This window comes from Gymnodraco acuticeps, unplaced genomic scaffold, assembly GCF_902827175.1.
Source record: "Gymnodraco acuticeps unplaced genomic scaffold, fGymAcu1.1, whole genome shotgun sequence".
NCBI classification, from domain to species: domain Eukaryota; kingdom Metazoa; phylum Chordata; class Actinopteri; order Perciformes; family Bathydraconidae; genus Gymnodraco; species Gymnodraco acuticeps.
Window position 1 is genome coordinate 1,192,720 of NW_022990510.1, and position 19,889 is coordinate 1,212,608.

At 41.2% G+C, this 19,889-nt stretch overlaps 1 protein-coding gene across 1 annotated transcript in view; it reads right to left on the reverse strand.

Moving 5' to 3' along the window:
- Positions 1 to 19,889, reverse strand: part of cemip (cell migration inducing hyaluronidase 1) — a gene marked incomplete in the record, with an annotated part of 278,643 nt that overhangs the window by 183,958 nt on the left and 74,796 nt on the right. The window contains 1 exon segment of the mRNA XM_034226980.1: positions 14,289 to 14,399.

Genomic DNA, 19,889 nt, shown 5'->3' on the forward strand with positions numbered 1-19,889 from the left:
GCCTCAGAAAATAAAACCCTCTCTCTTTTCCTCCGTACCCAAATCTCTAAAAACGGGGCTACAACGGAGCTCATCCAGATTTGCCATCCGCTATGACGTTATTTATGTCATAGCGTCTACGTCATGGTGGACCCACGGCCCTATCAGAAACGTTGCTATCAGAAACAATGCCCAACTGTTTAGGACGTAATATGGTACTGGAGAGCATGTGTGTGAAGAAGCAGGAAGTAAAAAGGAACTCACCTTGTGGTATAACCGGCAAGAGAGAAAGCCTTTGAGCTCCAGACTGTTTCAGAGAGAATCCTTGATAATCCATGATATGGCGTTTCATCACGGCAGCATTTAGTTTAGACAATAGCTGCCGGGTCCCGCATGAGCTCAGACCCCTTTTTTTTTTCTTTTTTTTTTAAAGCTTTATACCCCGAATCAGCACTTTTGAAACAGGAAGTGAAATAGAGGGATATGAGGCATGGCTAGAATGGGTGATCTGTTTGGTATTTCTGAGCAAAACACTTCATACACATATTTGTATACATCTGAGACCTATGCTATTGCCTAAAAATAGCATGATAGGTCCACTTTAAATGGAGCGCGATTTCCGCCAAAGATTTGGAAATTGGTCCGTGCGCAAAGCATTGTGGGCATTTTAAGACAGCGGAGGATACACATGCAGCCTCGAAATTTCTCGCTACGAAGGACGCCGGGCTCGGTAGAATTCCAAGGAGCCTGGACATTGGAACAGTCCTTCGGTGGGACTCAATGACGTAGCATCCTTGAAATAGTGACTCTGGAGCATCCTTCCTTGACATTGAGAAACACCCACGATAAAGGAAATGTTCAAATGTAGCTCTGATCGTAACAACATCGGGCCATTCGTGAGGGCATCTTAAGCCATCGTATGACGGCCGGTGGAGTTTTTCAGGCTCCGGTAGCAACTTCGTGAGCGGTGGCAAAATCTTTGGCATGCCAAATACATTTGTGTGTCCATTTTGCCCTTCGTAAGGCACTCGTGAGGGCATCTTGTCAAATCGTGTCATCTTCGTCTGATCATCGGTGCCATCGTGCATCTTTCGGCTCACGAAGACAATCCGATGGAAACAAGAAGCTGCCCGATTGTCTTAGGAAGGCAACACGACTACGTGAAGCCCTCGCAATGTCGTCGTGTAGCCATCGTATTATAGTACGATGACATCGAGATGGGACCACGGTGTGCAATGTTTCCTTGCAGATCGCTTCTCTGGTTGTTTTATTGCACAACAGAATCATGTAAACATATTATGTAAATAACCCAATTTGTGTTCTGTGAAACTGAAAAGGATATTACTTTGTTTTTGTTACTTTCGTTGTAGTTGTATGTCTTAAATGTACTTTAGGTTCACTTCCTGTTTTATTTAGATGTTTTTATTATGAAAGCGAGTTTACGCTGTTGATAGGATGTTGTTGTTGCTATGGAAACAACATGACGGCAAAAACGTAATATCTTCTACATATAAAGATGGAGAAAGTAAAGAACAAAGTCTGAAGATATCAGTGACAATTTTTATTATATACAATCTCTGAAGCAGTGGTAGGGGTGAGAGGAGTATTTGTTTGGATCTTGTTTTCATTTATTTTACTTTTGTTTGATTTTGGAGAGGTAAGTTAAGGGTACTTTATGTTTACATTTGAATGTTCTTTGTCACTGATTTTTCTTGGGTGTGAGGAGTGCACATTGCATGTTATGCCTAGGTTCCCCATAATAGGGTAGTCCAGAAGTTAGGGTTGGGCTATATATTAGTTTTAGGAGACACAACAACACCTTTTAAACGTTTGACCAAAAGAGTGTGTATCCATATTTCTAGCTTTGTGTGTAGACAGTTTGAACTCAAACAGAATGTCATGCATCTGACCCCTGGTCTTTTTAAAGCATAAGCATTAAGGCTAGAAATGCCCTAAAGAAAAGACTAGCAGCAGAGTGTCTGTGATAGCCATCCTATTCCACAGCAGTGACACCAACACAGGTATCTCAGCTGACACACACATTTCACCCTTTATGAGGCTGTGTGTATTCCACAGACGAGGATGATAAGCTGGTCCGCGTGCCGCTCTACAGCCATCACTAACTGCCATCTCACCGCAGACGGAGAATAGAGGTGTCAGGTTCATCTGAGGATAAGTGTGTGCGGCTGATCTCCACAGTGCAGGCTCTCACCCACAGAAAATGCTGGAAAGTAAAACCTGACTTCAACATGCTCCCTCATTAGGGAAAGGCTCAATACCTCACTGTGATGTATGTGCACTGTCTGTGCCAGGGACAGCTACAGCAAACACACACACACACACACACACACACACACACACTCCAAGACAAGCGAGTACATGTTTGCATGCACACACACAGAGTCAGAAATACACCGCCGGTGTGCATAAAACCCTCTTTGTCCTCTGTTTACCAGCTGGCTGCTGCTGTTTTATAATTTCATTTCCGTGGTCTTAGGTTGGAGTGTGAACCACAGCCCCGACCTGTGAGCTCATCCAGTGGGCTCCCTTTAAACAAACACTGTGTGAAATCCTGAAGACATTCTGTACATCACAAACAAGCCTCATTGACTTTGGTTTTCACCCATTTTTATTGAAAAAAACCTGAATAGTTCACAACCATTTCACACTCAACAACAAAGCCAATGTTCTTTGTTGCTGTATGAAGACTGCTAACATCTTTGATAACAGTCAAGTTGATTCTTCTGTTAAAAGCACGGATACTGAGTCCTCTATAGAAGGTTTGAAGAAAAATGCGCCCAAAATGATTATGAGCAAGACTGTTCGAACAAGAAAAATGAACCCTAGGTTCCTTTAAAATGTCTAAAATTAGCAATATTTACTTTGAGCGAGGCAGTTTCTAACGTATTGTCACCTCAAGGCCAAGTCAGGGCTGCCTTTGGCTTTGAATCTTATTTGACTGACTTTTCGGTCAACTCTCCTGAGGGCACGTGTCCAGCGTCTTTTGTGTTTCCAATGAGAACAGAGCGCATGCCACCACATGAAAAAGCGCTGCACCCAGAAAAATGTTTCCAAGCTCTCCATTTTTTTGTTCGCCTGCTCCAAGCATTCCGAGTTGAATATATTTAAACTTTTCAGAAAAGTGCTGTTGACGACACTGCAGAATAGGAAGAGAAGCTTGTTTTTGGCAGTGTCTGCTGGAAGGAAACTATCATAACCAAGACAAAAAAAGCATGTTTCCTTGAGGGGATCGGTGGGTGCTGCTGCCGGAGAGACTTTACTCGTCTTCCTCGCGTGTACGGCTGTCAGACTGAGCGGTGAAGCTCATTCAGACAGAGTGTGAGAGCAGGAACCTTCCAGATGGTGCTCATGGTGACAAATGTCAAAATAAATATTAAGTAGCAATAATACACAATACAATTCAACGGGGCGAAGCTAGTCGTACAACAGCAGTGATAAGTTGTCGAGATATTGTTGTCATAGAAACAATAAACAAGCCCTGGGAGTGTTTATTTTTATGAAACACCTGAAGCAGGCACTCCCCAGCGCCTTTCTGCCAAGAGAAGAGACGTGATAGGTGGCATTTTTGATGAGTTTGCCAACGCTTCTCATGGGTTATTTGGAAGGGCATTGAGGGATGTAATTTGTATATTAAATAAAGTGGTTTTCCACCACACCTTGACTCGACTTTTAGACCAAACTGTTCAAATATCCTGCAGAACTACGCAGCACCACACAATAAAACATGAAACAGTTCAATAAGTCATGTGATTGTGGGCAAACCGGTGTTGCACTTGCAAGTCATGTCTGCTCCTTAAGTTTTTATTATGTTCTGCAGAAAATAGCTCCTAAAAAACAGTGATGTTGTGTGACGTTGTATTTGGAAGCAAATGTTTTCGACCATTACATCAGTGAGCTGGAGTAAAGAAATTCCATTCACTTTAACTTTTATTGGTAAGCATTAATCTCCAAACAGAATGTCTAAACAAAGACATTCAAATAATAAAGTCTGGCTGGATACCACCGGAACAGACAAGCAAATGTGTTATTGATATGGGAGAACCAAACTTAAATAGAATACTGTGGTTATTCATTGGTTCATCTCTTTGGTTGACAATATTTCCTCTCGCATGTTTCCAATCCTGATTTCTCATACAGATTTGATGGAGTTGATTAATATTACAGCTGAAATCCATCTGTGCTCAGCAGGGTCGACGCTTTGCAGCCAGGCAGCAGACCCTCAGGTGTCCCTCTGTCTGAACTAGAAAACTAGGGCAGGTCATAACACACACACACACACACACACACGCACGCACGCACGCACGCAGGCAGGCAGGCACGCACACACGCACACACGCACACACACACCAGAGAGATATGTTCAGTCTAATTAACAGTATGTGCTGGCCTCCTGTGTGTCTGAGAGTCTGAGAGAGGCTGAGTATAGTGTTTCATTTGAAATGCAGAGTTTGGTTTCTCCCTCTCCATAACCATGAACATTTCACCCGTTACCTTGGTGGCACGAATAAAGGTATTCTGATTCTGATGAGCTAGATTAAACTGTAATTTATATACTATGATATGTATATAAGTTTCTGCTACTGTAATATATATATACTGTAAGTCTATATTTTTCTGCTGTAGTATTTTGGTCTTTATTTTGGTCAGTTTAACTTATCTAGAACATTTTATATTGTGTTTTATTTGTCGTTTAAATAAAAAATATGGACTTTTATTAATTCCTCGTGGGGAAATTGTTTCTCTGCATTTGACCCATCCTAGTGTTAGGAGGAGTGTGCTGCCATTTTGAACGGCGCCCGGGGAGCAGTGTAGGGAACGGTGCCTTGCTCAAGGACACCTCGGTAGCACTTGGTCTTGCCGGGACTTGAACTGGTGACCTTCCAGTTGTCACCTCCCTATCAATTTCGCCACCACCGCCCCGTTTATGTCCTTTCTGCTGTAGATATGTATATATAATGTATAAATAAATATGTTTTTATTTCTATTTTATTATGTTTGTACTTTATTCCACCTTTTAAATATTTGAATGTCTGAACACACTGCTGCTGTAACAAAATATTTCAATTGTTTTCTATTTATCCATCTATTACATATACATATATTAGTATAAGCCTTTTCATTCTTAGTATTAGACTGACACCATAAACACACATATAATAATAGAATAATCAACGTCTAGTGATGGCCGAGGTGTTTTACCCTAACCTCTTAAGCCCTCGCCTTAGGAAAAAGGGCTAAAATAAGCTACCCAGAATGCATTAGGAACAGCTCTTCAGCCTTAATGCTCATGTGCACATTTCTGCTCACATTTGAAAGATAAGCAGCTTAAGAATAAAGGTCATTGTAAGCATAAATATTCATTACCGTTCAAGCGTTAATGGAAATGTACTATAGGAAAAAATAAACTTTATTTAATTTAAAGTGAAAATCCCAAATACAATATAACCACTGTTCCAGGGCTAATGTCTGGTTTACTACAACTGGGGGTGTTGTTTTGGCACTGTTCATTACTTTAATGTTGACACTAACTGAGAGTTTTACCTTTAGTATATTATTTATTTAGGATATTAATTAGCCAGTTTGAAAGTAACAAATGCTATGGTAACATTTAGAAATCAGAAACAGGTTTATTGCCAATAAGGTTGACACCTATGAGGAATTTGCCTTGGTGTATAACAGTGGTCTCCAACCGACCAGTCGATCGCGAGTGTGGTGCGGGCGCACTGTTAAAAAAAAAAAGTAACAAAAGAAAGAAAAGTAAAAACAAAATCTTCCACCACCCCGTTAGCAGGTGCCACTTGATTGACGTATATTTGAGACCTTCCCTGTCGCTCCCCGAAAATCCTGGATGTACACAAATACAATATGAATTATTAATGTTTGTTTTCACAAGCTCCCTTGAATCAGCCGTATGCGTAGACTACTGACCAATGAGATACAAGAAGAGAGCGGGCCCGTTAACTGTTGCATACATCAATATTGAAATAAGATAACAGTTAGATAAAATGGTGGAGGCTCTACGAAAGAAGGCGAAAATCTACCATTTCCATGAAGAATGGGAAGAGGAATTTGATGGTGAAGGACAAGTGTGTCTGTATGTTGTGCCACCAAACGTAAGCACTGGTGAAAAGAGGAAATCTGGAGCGGCATCACAACACCCATCACCAGACGTTCAAAGACAGCTTCCCACCCAAGAGCGCTATCCGTGGTATAGCCAGTTGAAGAGCTGAAATCGAGTTTAAAGGTCCAGCAATCGTTTTTCTCAAAGCTTGCTGCTCAAAATAGGGCTGCCAATGAAGCATCATTTCACGTAAGTCACCTTTTGGTGAAACACAAGAAGCCTTTTACAGATGGAGATTTAATTAGGGAAGCAATGTCCATTACCTCTGAGACGCTCTTCAATGACTTCAAAAACAAAGAAGAAATCAAAACAGTGCTAAAAAAGGTACTGCTTTGCCCCGCAACAGTCACGAGGAGGGTCGAGTCACTGTCAGAGGACGTGGATCGACAAGTGTTAAATGACTTGTCACTATGTGAATACTTTTCGCTGCAGTTTAATGAGTCCCCGGAGGTAACGGATACAGCTCAGCTTGTTGTGTTTTTCAGAATGGTTTTCCGGGATTCTACCACCCTTTTGCACTTAAAGGAGAGGACGAGAGGTGAGGACATTTACAGCGAGTTTAAAAAATACATCCTCGAAAATGACATTCCCATTCATAAAATGGTATCAATTACTACAGATGGTGCCCCGGCAATGCGTGGTGTGCACGTCGGTTTTATTGCACTGTGCCGCAAGGACCCTGCTTTTCCCCACTTTGTGAATTATCACTGTGTGATTCACCAACAGGTCTTGGTTGGAAAGATAGTGGACTTTTCCAATGCAATGACACTGGTGGTCAAACTGGTCAACTCGATAAGGGCAAAAGCGCTTCAACATCACTTATTCAAGGCGTTATTGGACGAGTTTGATGCGTCTTACGGAGACCTACTCCTCAATCAATGTCAATCAATGTTTATCTATATAGCCCAATATCACAAATGTTATATTTGTCTCAGTGGACTTCACAGTTTGTACAGAATATCAGTATGACAATACGACACCCTCTGTCCTTAGACCCTCTGTCCTCAGACCCTCTGTCCTTAGACCCTCTGTCCTTAGACCCTCTGTCCTTAGACCCTCACATCGTACAAGGAAAAACTTCCAGTGAAAACCCACAGTTTAAAGGGAAAAATGGGAGAAACCTCAGGGAGAGCAACAGAGGAGGGATCCCTCTCCCAGGACGGACAGACGTGCAATAGATGCCGTGTAAATTGAAAAGATAATACATTTGCAACATAGGTTGTCCAAATGTTTGGAAATGCATGTGTGTATAATAGGAAGATGAATCCACGAGGATATCCATCCAGGACTTATGATCCAGGACCACAGCCACGACTCAAGATCCAGGGCTCGCGATGCAGGACACAGGACCGCAGGATCATCCATGACTCCGGATCCCAGCGTATATAGACACCAAAAATAAAGACATTTGGGGAAGCTGGGTTAATCGGAACATGAGAGTACACAGGTATAGACAGAGAGAAGGAAGAAGTAAGATGTCCCCCGACAAACTAAGCCTATATCAGCAAAACTAGGGGCTGAATCTAATCAGCCCTAACTATAAGCTTTATCAAAAAGGAAGGTCTTAAGCGCACTCTTAAAAACGGATAGGGTGTCTGCCGCCCTAACACAAACTGGAAGCTGATTCCACAAATGTGGAGCTTGATAAGAAAAGGCTCTGGCTCCCATTGTACGTTTAGAGACTCTAGGAACAACCAACAACCCTGCATTCTTGGAACGCAATGCCCTAGTAGGACAGTAGGGTATAATGAGTTCTTTAAGGTAAGATGGCGCCTGCCGATTAAGGGCTTTGTAGGCGAGAAGAAGAATTTTAAATTATATCCTGTGTTCTATAGGGAGCCAGTGTAAGGCAGCCAGAACAGGAGTAATGTGCTCCCTTTTCCTAACTCTAGTTAGTACACGAGCTGCAGCATTTTGAATCAGCTGAAGCGACTTGACTGACTTCTTGGTTTTATTTAGATGATTAATTTCATCAGGCTTGATTGATAAATATAGTTGAGTATCATCCGCATAACAATGAAAATGTACAGAATGATTCCTTATAACATTGCCTAACGGAAGCATATATAATGTGAACAAAATAGGTCCGAGCACTGAGCCCTGTGGCACTCCATGGCTAACTTTGGTTTGCGTGGAAGATTCATCGTTGACACGTACAAACTGAGAACGTTCAGATAGATAGGACCTAAACCAGCCTAAAGCAGTTCCCTGTATGCCAACTAAGTGCTCTAGTCTTTGCAATAAGATATCATGGTCGATAGTATCGAATGCAGCACTGAGATCGAGCAAAACAAGAATAGAGACAAGTCCCTTGTCTGAGGCTATTAGAATGTCATTTGTGACTTTAACCAGAGCTGTCTCTGTGCTATGATGTGTTCTAAAGCCAGACTGAAAATCTTCAAATAAATCATTGTTTTTTAAGTAATCACACAGCTGTTTTGCGACTGCTTTCTCAATTATTTTTGAGAGGAACAGAAGATTAGAAATAGGTCTATAGTTGGCTAAAACCTCTGGATCGAGGTTGTGCTTTTTAAGAAGAGGTTGTATCACTGCTACTTTGAATGATTGTGGAACATAGCCTGATAATAAAGACATATTCATAATATTGAATAAAGAAGTGCTAATTAATGGAAAAACTTCCTTCAACAGCTTAGTTGGAATTGGGTCTAACATACACGTTGATGGTTTAGAAGAGAGAATCATTGAATTTAATTGTTCAAGGTTTATGGCTGAAAAGCATTCTAGTTTACTATCTAGTGTAATATTAGAACTTACGTTTCCGTGAGCTGTTGATAACACTATACTGGTCAAAGGCAAGAGGTCATTAATTTTGTTTCTAAGAGTAACAATTTTATCATTAAAAAAGCACATAAAATCATTACTACTGAGTGCTATGGGAATAGAATGCTCAATCGAGCTATGGCTCTCTGTCAGCCTGGCTACAGTGCTGAAAAGAAATCTTGCATTATTCTTATTCTCATCTATTAATGAAGAGTAGTAGGCTGCTCTCGCTTTACGCAGTGCTTTCTTATATTCATTGAGAGTAATATGCCAAATTAAACGAGATTCTTCAAGTTTAGTGGAACGCCATATCCTTTCAAGTTGTCTCGACTTTTGCTTTATTTTGCGGGTTTCGGCATTATGCCATGGAGCTAATCTATGTTGTTTTATTTTCTTCTTTTTCAAAGGAGCAACAGAGTCTAATTTTATTCGCAGCGCATCTGTAGCACTATCAACAACATGATGAATTTGGGGTGGTGTACATTTTGTATAAGTTTCCTCCCTTACATGCAGACATGCTATCGAGTTAAGTATTGGTGGAATCTCTTCCTTAAATTTGGCTATAGCACTAACAGATAGGTTTCTGCTGCAGGAGCTTTTGACTAATGCTTTGTAGTATTTGTAGTCTTCATATCTCAACCAAGTTTCAGTGAGACAGCATATATCAATATTATAATCTGATATTAAATCATTTACCAATATTGCTTTAGATGCTAGAGATCTTATGTTTAAGAGACCACATTTAATATTCCTGTTTTGTTGCACTGTAGTAGTTGTTACATTAACTTTTATTAGGTTATTATGTATGACACCTCTATTAGGTTTTACCTTCAATTGTCCTTGGGCAGACACACACACCGCTAATATTGGGTATTTTATTGGGTTCGGGATTCCTATGGATGACTGCCTAGGAGAGAGCGCAGAGAAGCGTGTAAGACTGCTCCTCCATGCTGACGTGCGGTGGTTGAGTCGCGGCAAAGTCCTGCAGCGTTTTTTTTACTTGCTACCGGAGATTAAAACGTTTCTGTCGACAAGGAATGAGGAGCACAAGGAACTCTCAGATGACGCGTGGCTAGACCTTCTGACCTAACGGCGAAACTGAACGCACTCAACAATGAGCTCCAGGGAAAAGACTGACACCTGCATCACATGATAAGCGCAGTGAATGCGTTTAAGGCCAAGCTTGGTGTCTGGACTTCACATCTGGGGAACAGGAGGCTGCATCACTTTCCCAACCTGGAGAAAATGTCACAGGCCATTGAAGAAAAGGATTCTTTTCACCCTGAGCAGTTCTGTTCTCACCTGGACAAAGTGGCCAACGAGTTCAGCCGGCGTTTCGGTGAGTTACATTTGATGGAAGATATTGCTGCTTTCATTTCAAATCCATTCCAGCCCATTGACATTGAACAGGTGGCAGATAAATTCCAAGAGCTGTTTACTTTGCCAAGTGGAGTTGACATGGAGATGATCGATTTGCAAAATGAGATAGAGCTGAAATGCAGGTCAAGGGAGAGTGGCTTTTGGGGACTTGTCAGCAGAGAGAAGTTTCTGCTTCTCACAGCATGTGCACTAATGGCGCATTTCCACTACAGCGCGGAGCTCGCTTTAAGCGTGCCGTGCCCGTTTTTGGTTGCGTTTCCACTAGGCGTAGTACCGGCTAGCGGGTACTATTTCACAATTTTTCTGGCCCCATAAAATCGAGGTTCTTAGCGGGCCAACAACCAGGCTGAGTCGGGCTGAGTATGCAAAACTAGAGAGAGAATCGCTGGCAAAGGGGCTACAACTACAACAAAATGAACATATTTGACCGTGATTTAATTGTAATACACGTTTCTAAATGATGCCGAAGTAACAACATACTGATACCGGTTAGTAAAAACCATGAATTAATGCTTTGACAAGTCTGCAGACAGACGGCAGGCGAAAAACCTTTTAAAATGCGTGTTTTCTGAATGGAGCTTGGCTAAGCTAACGCAGTATATGCTCCGACCGTCCACACTCACAACAACGGCCTACAGACATAAATAAACCAGCGACTGTATTCGCCATGACACAGGCAGTCTGTGGTTTGTACTTGTTTAACTTTTGTCTAGTTTCTGAACAGATATGAGGAGCTCTGAGTGCTAAGAGCTAACGGCTGTGTTGTTTTTCTGTGGTTCGCGTTGAAGATGACATCACGGCTCCGCCTACACTGCGTTACTATAGTTCAGGGGTGCCCAACCAGTCGATCGCGATCGACCGGTCGATCGCGGGGAGATTCCCAGTCGATCGCGAGATGTGTCTAAAAATAGAACAACAATATTCTGTTTTATCGTTAATGTCCTATATCATAATCTTCCTGTGCCAGAATAATGCACTTGAACGCATCAAAGCTTTCTGATTGGCCGGCGTGACCCCATGTGTCGGGGCGCGGCTGGTGGGCAGTGGGCAGTACTGTGCACTAGTTCGCTTCGCTAACGTTGTCCGTGTCAACAGGAGTTACAGTCCGCACACACACAAGACCGCAATTATGGCAGAAGCAAAACATATATAATTTTCACTCCGAGTGGGAGGATGATTATTTCTGTATCTATTCCAATTCAAAGTCCATCTGTCTCATCTGCAATGCGAGCGTGGCTTTATCGAAGAAGGGTAATTTAGGAGCGGCATTTCAAAACAGTGCACAAACGCTACGAGACTGAATTCCCTCCTAATTCTGCCCTATGCTCCAAAAGGGGAGGGGCCTGAAAGGACAGCTAAATGCACAGCAGTCCATTTTCACCAGGCCCAACAACAAGAGCAAGGCTGCTACCATAGCATCTTATCGTGTCAGGCACGTTCTTGCGAAACACATGAAGTCTTTCAAAGACGGCGAAGTTGTGAAAGAAGCATTCCTGGAGGCTGCCGATGCGTAATGAAAATAACAGTAGCATTTCAACAGGTTTTTGATATGATAAAAACTCAAGTTAGATACCGTTATTAATCAGCTGTAAGTTTGAGTTTGTTTGAACTTATTCATTATAATTATTGTACAAAATGGTATAAGAATGCAAACTTAAATTGATTATAGTCTATTATCAATTCAGGTTAAGAAACTAGTGTTGCTTGCATCCTATTTTAAAGGCATTTATTTTTATAATCTACTAAAATGCAACAAAAAAAGGGTTTGATTCTATTAATGTTGTCTTTTTTATTGCACTTTGGCAGCAGATTCCTGTGTAGCTTCAGATCTGAGTTGTCTTATTAGTAAGCCTCATTTATACTTTTGTAGCAACACTATTTTTATATAATGGCAAAGAAAGGGTTCAGAGTCTTTCCTTTTTTCCTGTGTCATATGTGGCAGCACTGTTCAATGTTTCTTGAAAACATTACCCACTGTAGTATGTGACGTGTGAATAAACTCCAACTCTGTATCAACAACACTGTTGTGTAACTTCAGTTAAATACTTGTATGTGTGTAGATTAGAAAGAGATAAGATAAAGGATCTGCAGTATTTTATGAAGTATCAATCATACAAAGGTCAGTTTTATACAAGTAGAAGTGTGTATTTACCTGGTAGTAGGCTGTCAGTAATGGCTACGCCTCTCTATTTGGACTGGTAGATCTCGGCAGACTGGTAACTTTAAAAGTAGCTCTCGGTTCAAAAAAGGTTGGGCACCCCTGGTATAGTTACTGCCCCAGCTACTAAACTGTAATGAAAACACAACATAAAGTGAGCCAGTCCCTGTAGTGGAAATGCGCCATAAAAGTGAGCGCCTACTTTGGATCCACTTACCTCTGTGAAATGCCTTTTTCACAGATGAAAGTAATCAAGTCAAAGTACAGGAGCCGCCTTACTGACAGACACCTGACAGACTGCCTCACACTGGCTGTCTGTAGCTATGAGCCAGACTAGAAAGCCCTCACAGACAGCGTTCAGTCGCAGCCCTTTGGCATTGTGAAAAGGGATGCTGCATATTTTGGAACTCACTGCACTTAGCTCTATGCACGGATAAAGAATGTTGTTGTTAAGAATTGTGTTAAAATAACTAGTTTTAATGCTAATGTTAAGCCTTACAGTTAAAATGGCACTTTATGTTATCTGCTCACTGCAAGATGTATTTTTTTTCTTTGTTGTTGTTGCTGTCAAAACATAATTGACTAATTCACTCAAACAAATGGAAAATAAGCTACTTACATTTATATTTAAGATTGTAATGAAGGAATGAATGAATGAAACTTAAAATGATAGGTATGATGTGGTTTAAAAATATATATATTGTCAGTTATGTTGTGTTCTTGGTTGAATCAAATTGAAAGTTGCACCCAATGATTTTATGTAATTCAGATGCAATTAGCCTATATAAAAGACCTCAAATTGGAAGTACTGTCTGTGCTTCCTTTTTCACTCAATTCTGCAATAGTAGATCTCGCCTTTCACCAAGGCTGAGGTCGGGGATCTTGGGCTCAAAAAGGATGGTGGCCACTGGTGTATAAGGTCCAATCATACAGTATATACACAGTTAAAGAAGATAACTGAAAGAAAAGGACCACAAGGACGAAAACAACTGCGAAAATAAAATGGAATATTTGCAGTGTTGGGATGTAAAGTGGAAAGCTTTGCAGATATTTACTGGGCACAATTATAGATTTATGTCAGTGTTGACTGTAAAACGGTATGTTCTGAACAAGCCTGCCAAAGGTGTGAAACAAAGCCAAATACCTTCATTTTATTTAAAAAATGTATTTACTTTTTTATCAAGAAATGTGACATTTTCTAATACAGGTGCTTATCTTATGATGAAGAGCAATTGAGACATTATCTTATTTTCAGAATTACTTTTTACCAGCCTGTGATATCTCCTCCCACTCGGCAGCTGTAACATTCCTGTACACAGTACAAGGTCCCAGGCATAATTACCTGCATTAAGCAGCTCTGTAGAGTCTCTCCACACACACCTGCACCACCATCCAGATGTTCCTAACAACCATTTCCCTGCAGAACTAATAATTACGCTCCCTATAGCTTAGCTCTTCAGATATTCACCATCCCTGCCACTGGGATACAGTCAGAGCTCTAAATACCTTCCAGTGCATTGTTGCCATTTCACAGGTCTAATCCCCAATCCACTGACCTGTCGACACATGTACCGCCACGCAGACACACACGCACCCACATGAGGTTCAACGGGATCGTAATAACAATATTCACAGCTTAATCTCAGGGTGCACAGGCTAGGACATGCTACACAATATAAACAAAGAGCTGAACCCACTGTACCTGGACAATTGTGTGTGTGTGTGTGTGTGTGTGTGTGTGTGTGTGTGTGTCTTAAAAGGCTGTGTCAACACTAAATAATGGAACAATGATTGCTCTCATCCAGTGCTGTCTTTAATTACAGCACACAGAAAACAACATGGTGTTACCTCTGAGTCTGACCTACTGTCTGAGGGAGGAGAGAGGGAGACAGCAGAGCTTTTTCTCCTGGAAATGTTGTTTCTTTGTCCGTGATGTGACGCAGTTGCCAGAGATAAGACCTGAAGATAAGTGAGACAGAGAAGGTGAGGGGAACCTGAGCGGCTCTCAGAAGACAAACAAGACGGGACACACAATACGCTCCTTCTCCTGCCCTTCACATCACCCCTCAGGGATTAATACGGTATCTTTTTTGATTAATGGACATTGCATCAGATACATTGATCTGCTGTGCAAAGAATAAAGGTGACACCGGTTTGATTTAGCTCCAAATGCCGAGAGAGACACTTTATTTCCCCAGCTCTGCCACAGGCTCTTACATTGACATAGTGCAACTCTTTGTTCAGTAACATTTCATTTAGATCAATTAGGCAAAGTTTTTACCTATTAATCTTGGATTTCAACCCATATTTCATTTTTGAGGGGGGATACTATTTAACATTTCTAGAAGAGATGACTGCCTTCAGGCGCAGAGATGAGGTGCATGTAAAGTTGTTCTGCTTCCTTCATGCTCTTAAAGATCACAGCACAAGTTCCAGTCAGATTATGAAACTTCACTGACTTAAGGGTGCGGGGGGGATGTGCTCCCTTCAGCAGAAGTTTGAAGTCAAAACGTATTAACATGTAATATGTGTTAACCGGTCAAAAATGTAAATACAAACAATAATCTGTCATTGATCACAAGTTTCAAATACTCATATGTACTTGTATTTTGAGGAGAGAGAGAGACATATGTGTGCTGTAATAAAGAAATACATACTGTTCAGAGGGTTTTTTACTTGATTATAACTTGATTTCTGAATGATTGGCCTACTGGAGAATGTTGGAGTTGAAACATGGTAGTGGGATTACATTGGGTTTATTGTTAATGCGTTTTCCAGTTTAGCTTTAACTTGATCATTAACGCGTTGACAGTAGTAGAAAAAAAAGCTTCATCACACATTATCTTATTTATGATTAATATAAGACTAAAATTGCCCAATCGTCTTCTTCGATCTTTCTGTTCTCTCCTGGGAAGAGTTGATCATTCAAGGGAATTATTTCTCTCTGTGTGTTTTCAGTAGTTGCCCCTCTCACACTGTGAGCAGCGTTTCTGCTACAACCTGCTACAAAGACCAGATAGGCTGCTCTGAAGCTAGGGTGCAGCGTTGGAGCTAACGTGCTAATGTTGAGAAGGTATAACAACACATATAGAATACGAGAAATATGCGATAAGACTAATTCTTGTCAGATCAAGTCTAAAAATGGTCTTTTGCAAAACTAAGATACAAGGAAACAGACATGTAACACAACATTACAATCACTGAAGACAATATGTTCAAGACTCTTTAACTTACATTTGACGTGATGCCTAACTCTGTATTTCATTTGAGGATTGACAGAAGCACAAAAAAGTGCTTCAGTCAAACAATTAAATTGTGGGACCCTGTATCACCGAGAATATTCAAAGATATCCGAAGACCAGCAGCTTGATCAACGGCTCCGAAAGTGTCTGAAGCACAAACTACCTCCAAAGACCCTGCCCCTGTTTGGCAGCCCTACCATCAGTACATTTGTGTGGGTTTGTGTGTGAATGTGTGTGTGGGTTTTTAGTTTTATTTAGCTTTTATGTTTATTTGTATAGTTACATTACAATTTGGTGTAAATACTTGTCTTTAGCTAAATTGTTTCTTGAAAATCCTTGAATCATTTTTCCTACTTTGCAACTTCTTTTTTTAGATTGTTTATGTTCGCACCACCAGATACCAAAGCAAATTCCTTGCATGTGTTAACGTACCTGGCAATAAACTTGATTCTGAATGGGTCAATGTTGGCCTACCTGTGTTAAAGCGCTTTGAGTGGTTAGAACACTTCTAAGCACCAGACGTACAACTGTGGCTGTGCTTTGTGTTTGGAGCAGGGTGTGTTTTGGGCAGACGATGGGAACACCTCTCTGCTTTATCTATGACTTCACAAAGCGCCGAAACAGAAAGCCTTTCAGCAGAAACAAGAGAAATACAGTAATGTGTGTCTGAACTCTGTTTCTGAGCAACGATTTAAACTGGAGACCATCTTTCTAAGGGATCAAACGGCCGTGACGGCAAATCAAGCCCCCCTCCAAAACCCTCATTAGACCACACCCATCATCAAACCAGTTTGGATCTCAACAACACACCTGTAACGTGTTGTGATACAAAATCCGGCCCTGGGCGTGAAGATGGAGCTTTAATCATGTGGGGTTAATGGCCTCTCTCTCAAGATGAAAACAATACCAGCGTCACTGTAGTGGATGTTAAATGCTGTTGGCTCATAATAACAGTATTTGTTTTTAATAATGACGGCATTTCGTTGCTCCTGGACCCACTAATGGCGCTTTTCCACTGCAGCACGGCTTTTTTTTGCTTTTCCAAAGCTTTTTACTTTTTCACCTTTTTTCTGGCCCACCAAAATCGAGGTTCTTAGCGGGCCAACAACCGGGCTGAGTATGCTAAACTAGTGACGCAAACACTCTCGGCTGCTGAATGCTCAGAGAGAATCGCTGGCAAGGGGGCTACAACTACAACAAGATGAACATATTTGACCGTGATTTAATTGTAATACACGTTTCAAAATGATGCCGAAGTAACAACACACTGATACCGGTTAGTAACAACCATGAATTAATGCTTTGACAAGTCTGCAGACAGACGGCAAGCGAAAAACCTTTTAAAATGCGTGTTTTCTAAATGGAGATCGGCTAAGCTAACGCAGTATATGCTCCGACCGTCCACACTCACAACAACGGCCTATACAGACATAAATAAAGCAGCAACTGTATTCGCCATGACACAGGCAGTCTGTTTGTACTTGTTTAACTTTTGTCTAGTTTCTGAACAGATATGAGGAGCTGTGAGCTCTGAGTGCTAACAGCTAACAGCTGATGTTGGTTTTGTGGTTCGCATTGAAGATGATGTCACAGCAGTTTTACGCAGCGTCGCTCCACCCGCCAACCAGCCCATCGCCCCGCCTTCACTGCGTTACTATAGTTACTATCCCAGTTGGTAAACTGTAATAGAAACGCAGCATAAAGTGAGCCTGGCCTACCAAGGCCTAACCATACTAAGCCGTGCTAGGTCTTGCAGTGGAAAGAATTAAGCAAACAAATTAAACAAAATGCCTCTTGAGGGCATGAAGTGACAACATCTTTCAACATGTCTCCATTAAGACCCATTGTAAATTCAGCCTGATCTTTCGTCAGAGCAGCAGCTGCACACCTTTAGTAAATCTGCCAAAAATGCCATAATATTGACCCGAAAGTGCACAAACAGCTCAGACGCTCGTCAGGGTCCTGAGACATTTTACCGATATTAGCTACCGTTTTTAAACTATAGTTAGAAAAGAGGTTTATCTCTCATTCAGATCAATGGAAAGGCTCTCCTCTCACAGATCACTGCACATCACCATGGAAACTTTGCATTTGAGCTATAACAATTTTGATTCAAATCATTTCACTTTTCTGCATTTCTCCGCTAAGTTCAGCAACAAATGTTCACAGTTTACAGCATTCGCACGCATTTTCAGCCGGAAATGCATGTTCTAGTTTGTCTTTAAAGGTAGGGTAGGTAAGAATGGAGAAACCAGCTCAAGTGCGCTAGAATTTGAAAGTACGCAGCCGAAAAAAATCTGTCCCTTCCTTCTGACTTCCTTACAGAGCCCCTCCTCCAACACACACGAACGCGCACATGACCAATGAGGGCACGAGATAAGTTTGTGCCCAGATGGAAGGCTGACAGGCAGGTAGGCCATCCAGTTATTTTAGCCGGGCCGGCTCAGATGATTGGTCGTGCTTTTTACAGTACCACGGCTTCCACAGATGATATTTTTTTATGGATTTTTTGTCAAAGCATTTAATATATTCATTGCTATCGGGATGTTAAGAGCATTCCATGGAATATAACACAAAGTGTTTCTGAAGTGAATTACCTACCCCACCTTTAAATGTTTGTTACTGGAGCATGTATAGTTATGTAACAGGGTTATATAATCAGGATACAAAAGAAAGGTAACTGTATTCCTTTATAGTTACATAAAAGAAGATGAAATCAGATAACGAGTAAATGCAACAGAGCTCATTATTAAAGTAACTCTCCCAACACTGTTCCTGCCATTATTATTCCCTCCCACAGCATCTGCTGACAACTGATCCAGACTGGCTGATCCAGGGCAGTGTGACCCAGGCAACACTGGAGGAGAGCCAGGATGAGAGCCAGGAGATGTTCCAGGTTATAGCCTGCTCCCTGCTGAGGTCTGGGGGGCAGGAGCCTGTGGGGCCACCTTGCTGAGACCCGGCCTCCTCACAGCATCCTGAACCTCTATCTTCTCTGAGTAGCAGAACGACCTGATGTGGAATTTGTTGAACAGCATGGCCAAATATAAAATGCACCTTTTTCAGTTTACATTTCTCCTGATGCTAACACAAAGCAGGCACTCCTTTACATCCACATGTTGTTGTGCAACCCAGTGTTATAGAATGACATTACATTCACTTCTGACCTGAATGAAAATCAAAGGCAAAATATTCTCTTGTGTGTTGAATTAATATAATATCTTATTAAGGATCAGTAGGTTTTGCTTCTATTTGGTGATGCATGATTTAACTGTGAGCTCAGTACATGCACTGCTTTATGGCACAAATAGCAACTTGGAAAATCTTTCATTTATTCAGAATATGTCAAAGCTTGAAAACACTAAATGTCTGTGAACTATACACCATCACTTTGCGTTGCAATGAGTCTGTGTCTATTATATCTTACCTATTTTAAACCAATGTTTAGACTGATTTAATAAATGTGTTGGACCATTTAGTAGTTAGGCTGAGAATAGTTTTTCATAGTTTTTAGGGTATTGGGTTAGGGCAATGTGTTTTTGACACAATTCTAGATGTGTTAGTAATATATATGGTAATACTTTCTGTATAGTGTCTGGTCCTCTATTCTCAAGCTTCAAACTTGTAAATAAATGAAAGGGATGTTGTTGTGTAAAGTTACAGAAGCTGCTGAAACAATGGCAGGCCTTGGTTCTCCAAACTCAGGGCAAACAGCAACATTCTCTGTGAGACAGACAGCAAAGCATTTATGGAAATGTGGTTTGAGCTTCGAGAAGTTCTAAATGCTAAATGTTTCCTACTCAGGGTCGTGAAAGGGCAGCTGTGGCTCAGGAGGGGGAGGGGCACTAATCACAGGTTTGGCAGTTTGGTCCTCAGCGCTTCCTGTCCACACGGTGAAAGGACAAGGACAAAACGCTTCACCCCAAATGAGAGTGTGAATGTGTGTAAACAGGTCAGGTAAAATTGTCCTTTGGATAAAGGTTTTATAAAAGCAGCCAATTGAAATAATAGTCTGCTGACTCTTTTCCATGAACTAATGTGCCTCCTCCTTCCACAGAAGTTTAAAGCAGGGAAAGAGATTATCTATGACACACAGGAAGTGTTAGATATCCTTTGTTTGACAGTAATTTGTTTTATATGGCATGAGGGTTCATGTCAACAAAATAAGTTTTAGGGCAAGTTCTTACATTTTGAGGACTTAAAAATA